The following is a 6,259-nucleotide window of genomic DNA, read 5'->3' as shown; positions in this document are numbered from 1 at the left end:
GTCCACTGCCTTTACATCAGCACTGATCATACTGCTGAGGTGAGGGAAGCTCTGCCTCAGTTCTCACAAAACCAGATAAGATTACTGCATTTGAAAAATTCAAAGAGTGAGTGTGTCTCATTGCCATTCAAGTGGCGAGCACATCCTATTTGTCATGCATTCACACATGGTCTTCCATTCACATGATGCTACAGGAGTACAAAGGATTGCTTGCTGACGTCTGATAATACACTACTGAGTCAGCTCCACACAGATGAAAGATGAAAGATGACGCAAAGGTGTTAGGTATCACTTTGGCAAACAGCCGCAGGATTGGTGGGAAATAGATGTTGGACTTACATGGTAATGAGTGAGATCATCAGAAAACACACATACACACACACACACACACACACACACAACACACACAATTGCAAAGTATTGTACCATACCTTTAATCAAAACTTGCTTTTTTGCTCATGATCTGATGTGTGTTTACGGTTTAGTCATCATACAGTAATTCTATCAATATTGGTTTGTCTCTGAACCCTCTTATGTTAAAATGTTTTATGTATTTTTTAATAACATAAAAAATAACATAAAAAATAACCTTCACTATTTGATGTCTAATCTTTAGAATATTTTAGATATATAGAAAAGTTACAATGAAAAGCATTTGCTAATGTGTTTAAATCTGCCCTACTCCTGGAGAGGATCACTGATCATTGTTAAGGCTGGGCAGCGTTGTAGTGCTCGAGATCAGTCTTGGTCTCAAGACCATTTTTTGAAGGTCTTTGTCTCATCTTGTTCTTGGACTTCGGATTTTATTTCAAGATCGGTCCAGACCACAATTGTAAAGATGGTAAACTTATACATATGCACATATACAGTCTATATGGCAATTACAGAGGTGCACGAAGAGGAATCTTCATTTGCTTTCTGTGGGTGTTTTTTATGGGAATGTGGATCTTTCAGATCAATCTGTGGAGTGTTTATGGTTTCCAAGTTCCACATTTTATCGTAAGTGTGCCATGCAGTGTGGGACTCGCACTGGTCTGGTCTTGGTCTTGACTTGGTTTCGCCCTGCCTTGGTCATGATCTTGACTTGATCTCAACCCCTCATAGTCCTTTCCCGGTCTCGATACACTCTGGTCTTGGTCCTGACTTGGTCTCAGTTCAGGCGGTCTTCTTGAGTACAACACTGGAGCTTTCATCATATCTTTATTCAAGAGCATTTGTTTTCCATTTGAGAGCATGACTTATAGTTCACTTCAGATTTTGTAATGCTTTCCCGGAAAAAACAGTGTAATCACACTTAAATAGCCCCTGCTTGTGTTTGGATTTCAGTTTAAATTGTATGCTTGGACTCAGTAGGGGTCATGTCATTGGTCAACACCACAACTGGCTTTCTATTGGTTGGGGAATTTTGACAGGGTTGTTGCACAAAAACAATACAAAAGCAGAGGAGAAATCTGAGAACAGATGTTTCATAAGCACACCTAAGCAGCCCGAGTGTGAGGATAAGGGCTGAAGCCGGAGGGCAGGAAATCTGTACAAGCCATAATATATCTGGGTGCAAGCATACAGTTTGAGCAGAAATCCAAGCGCAAGGAGGGGCTATTTGACTGTGAGGATATGGTTTGAGGGAGAGCATTACAAAATCAGAAGTGAAATCAATAAGATATTCTCTCAAATTGAAAGACCACCTCTTGAATAAAGAACGTTTTCAAAAACCTACAACACTAAGCTGGGGTATGCTAACAAACAAAGGTTTGTATGTCAATCAACTACGTCTGAAGGCAAAACCTTTATTTATTCAAAACATGCTGATATCTGGGCATCAGTTAAATGATTAAATATGGTGATTTTAAAGATTTGAATATCTGTTCCTTCTGCAGAGAATTTGTCCTCAAATAAACCTTGATCTAGTATCAAATAATGGTCATTTTTCCTACCTTTTTGGTATTAACAGAGAGATGCCTCATGGTTGACCTTTACGTACATTTCTTTTTGCGACCAGTGTCAAATCCTTTGCACAAATGGGGTTAACATTAGACCCAAATATTAAAAGCAAGAAATTAGTGATGAGGAACATAAACTATCTTTGTACGTGGATGATGTCTGATTGTATATTTCAGATGTGTATAGTTAACTTTAATTTGATGAATTGAAAAGCAAGAGAACGCAAATGGAGAATTAGTCATAGACGTTTTCTTTCCCTCAGAAATATAAGAAGCAAAGACTGATTAGGGGTTTGCTGGAAAAAGTATGGAAATGATCAGCAAACTCATAATAATCACATTCATATAATTTCATACATAGGGTCCTATGGACTATAGACATGTATTTGTTTAATATACCTTTGGTCACAGCAAGAAAAGTAAGTGTAGGAAGTGAGAAAAAAAATATCACCAGATTGTAGATGTTGTGTTGATAACTGTAACTTATTTGTGTTTATACTTCTGATATAAAGAACCCCCGTCTAAATTTACTCACAACAAAAGTAGCTTACAACGTGGATAAAATATACAGTATCACAGGATAATTTGTTGCAACAAGCCCTTGCATTTCCCAAGTATTTCTCTTCCTGCCTTTCTTTATCTAGGTCAAAGGTAAAATCCTTCCCCTAAGACGACAGCTTCCTCCTGCTGTAAATATTTTCCCAGCCTCAGACCAAGCAGTATTGTAGGTGTCAGTATTACAAACAGTGGGAGGTTAAGATTAAACAATATTTAAACAGCATCTCATCCACATAAATAAGTGCTCTTAAAGTGAAGTTCAAACATGTCAACAGTCACTATTTGTGTTATTTATACTTTGGTGGGATATTTAATCTTAGGGTGTGTGCTCACACAAACCAAACAAACAAAAAAATTCAGCATTCGGTAATGTTAGAGGAGCTTTTTGCAACAAATAATGGAAAAATAGCAATAAAACAAACAGTGGACCATTTACATTACCTTTCTTTCTTTTCAGATGAAAACAAATAGCTGGATATACACTGTTCAGCATGATTATTTTGGTCATTCTAACGGTGTTTAACCTTAAAACTAACTGAAAAAGATGTGACCATTATTTGCTGACATTTGCTACACCTTGGAAAGCCGCAGTTTGAGGGAAGAGGTAACTCTACTGGCACAAATACACCTAAATATAATAAATAAATCAGTAAATATAGGTGTTTTGGAACATATTGTCATCGATAATTAGTCCCCTAATTTAAGTAATATTTTATATTACACCTTTCTAGACCATTCTAGATCAGACGTCACAATAAAAGACAACAGCAAGACATATAAGAGTACATCAGTAAAAATAGAAAAGCTCAATGCAGCAAGACAATGATCCTCAAATTACTTAATATTCCACAGATATGAACAAATCGTCCACGCTGACAAATAAACTTACTTAACTCAAGATCCACTCACTCACATTTTCTGGAGCTTTCAGTTGCATCTATCAGTCTTCTTCAGCAGATGGACTTTGCTCAGTCCATGACAATTGCTCTGGAAAACTTCACCACAACCTTTAAATTGAATATTACTGTTTGCTCATAAAGTTTAAAAGCCTGTTCTTACAGCTTGGTAAAGTGCTTGTTGTAAATTGTAGTATATTTTCTTTGATCATTTATGGTATGTAAATCAAACTGCAGTATTGTTTTAGTTTCTTTGTCAATCCTGTTACGTCGTTTGTATATTCAACCCCTGCTTTATTGCATTTAATTAGACTAAATTACTATTGAAATGTGGCGTCACTGTGAATAAAAATCCCACCTCAGTTGTCTTTATTTGCTAAATAAAAGTTAATAGATGACTGTTGATTTAATGTTGTCAGCAATGAAACATTATAAGACTGTTATAACAAAACTAATATGATAACGTGATATTCTTACATCATCACTCTGTTGTTGCTCATCCGTTTATGAAAGATTTTCACGACCTTTTCTCTGCACATGTTGCTTCTTCTTCTCTCTGATGTTTTTTTTACCTCCTGGTATGGTTCCTCCTTCATAGATGTATACGATTGCATTGGATTGAGGTAAATGTAGGCCTACTGTGCCTTTCGTGGTTTTGTGTGATTCATTGCGTCACTGCAGAGAGGAAGTATGCTATATTGTCAGGCACACACTCACACACACACACACACACACACACACACACACACACACACACACACACACACACACACTGTTATACCATCTGTTGTTCAAAGTATCCGTCATGCTGTTGTATATATGTCTCTGTTCTTTCACCACATTGTTTGTTTCTCTGCATGACGAGTCTCCTGTCTACAATAGACAGTAGAGCTTGTGCAGCATATAGGTTCATTAGATTACAACACTTCAAACACTGCACTTGTCTCCGTCTATCACAAAAATACAAGATATACCTGTAAGAGTGGGTCATTAGTCACTCATGTACCCAGTGAGGTGCCATCCAGCGAGAAACACTGCGATCATCAAGCCCAGCCGTGATGCAGTCTTTCTGGGCATGTTGGAGAGGGAGGAGGGGGGCCGGGTGCAGCTTTGGAGGTGACATCAGTTGCTTCTGACGCCAGCACAGCACCAGCTCTTACACAGAGAAATTGTGATTAACCGATTTTTTTCCTTCTTTTTCTGTTTATCTCATGTCCCTCTACGGGTGTTTTTCTCTATTAATATTAATTGAATGAGCTTTAATGTCAAAAAAGGTCAGAGACAATATTCCCAAAGCATTTACACAGATGCATATTACAGTGTTTCTTTGTGTAAATACCTTAATTTGTTTCTCAAATTTAATAAATAAATATCTATTGACAGGATGGATCCGCGCCAAATTATGTAAAACATTCATGATTCCAGGATGAAGACTAATGACTATTCCTCTAGCACCACCAGCAGGTTCACATTTATGGTGTTGATTAAAATGTCTCAACGACTTCTCCAAATGTCCAAATACCTAAAAAACGACAAAAAAACGACATTACCATCAGCCTAACTTTGTATTTAGTGCTTATTGGCACATGTGAGCATGCTAAACCGCTAAACCGTGAACATGGGCAACATTACACCTAAACATCAGCATCTTAGCCTTGTCAATGTGAGCATGCTGATATTAGCATTTAGCGCAAAACTGTATCTCTCAGAACAACTGTGGCTGTAGACTCTTAAGTCTCATTTCAAAACAGAATTTCATCTCTTACAAAAGACGCCTTAATGATTCCAGCACATAAAAAAACAAAAAAAACATATGTGTATTTTTGAAGATTACTCAGCCTTTTATTAAAAACTCAGCCTGTTTGTTGTTTTTTTTAGATTACAATATGTACAGAAGTAACAAAGTGGCTTTGGAGCTGAGTTTAACAAACTGGGTAGGGAAGTATGAAAGTATTGCGTGACGGACGAACACCAACACTAACATTGATGGTTTTGGTCTTTTCATGGTATTTATATACAACAAGAGAAACCCCCAGCTTTAAAATGTTTGCAGGCCATTTGATTTAAACTTGTGTGATTAAAACTGTGTCTTTCAATTCTTGTGTAATGTCCAAAGTACACATAAATGGAGCTTACAACCCTGCATAACTCTAAATACTGTGACCATGCATAGCTATCACTGCATTTAGCGACTTCCACCTATATAGTAAGCAGCTTTTTAATATGCCTGTTGAGGACACACAAACACACACACACACACACACATAGATGCCTACATACACATCAATGACTCAAAACAACAAATGCAGTGCACAGTTTTCTCTCTTCTATTCTAGTTTGACATCAGGGAGAGGAAGAGAAAACAATAGTTGGCTAAGGAAAGAAATATGAAGGACTGTACAGTTTAAACAGATTACTTTCTCTTTTGCAGAAAGGATTTTCCCCCCCTATAGAAACCTTTAAACCTGAGCAGCTCCAGCACATTCAGTTTCATTCTCTTTTCGTGTTTTTCCAGCACTTCTCAAGTTCCCAGAGAATTACGAGTGAGAAGTTAAAACCCAAGTATAGTAGACGCCAATCTACGCACTGTAATTAAAGCAATAAACACCATTTATGAGTCTGCAGCCCAGTGATTTCACACCCTAACGCACACTTTCTGTTGTTGGTAAAGACACATGCAGGCTAAAGCCAGTATAAGCCTGTTTTAAACATGACATGACACCTGTTATAATCACTCGTCCGTGTGCGCTAAATGCCGAGGAGGATTATAGCAGATGTCATGTCATGGATTATAGAAGCTTTATGTATGTACCTGGATGAATCTTTCCCTGTCACCTCTGTGGAAATGCCATGGGCAACCACTTT

Source organism: Anarhichas minor, unplaced genomic scaffold (assembly GCF_050575085.1).
Source record: "Anarhichas minor isolate MPS153535 unplaced genomic scaffold, ASM5057508v1 ptg000004l, whole genome shotgun sequence".
NCBI lineage: Eukaryota > Metazoa > Chordata > Actinopteri > Perciformes > Anarhichadidae > Anarhichas > Anarhichas minor.
This window is presented reverse-complemented; position numbering follows the sequence as displayed.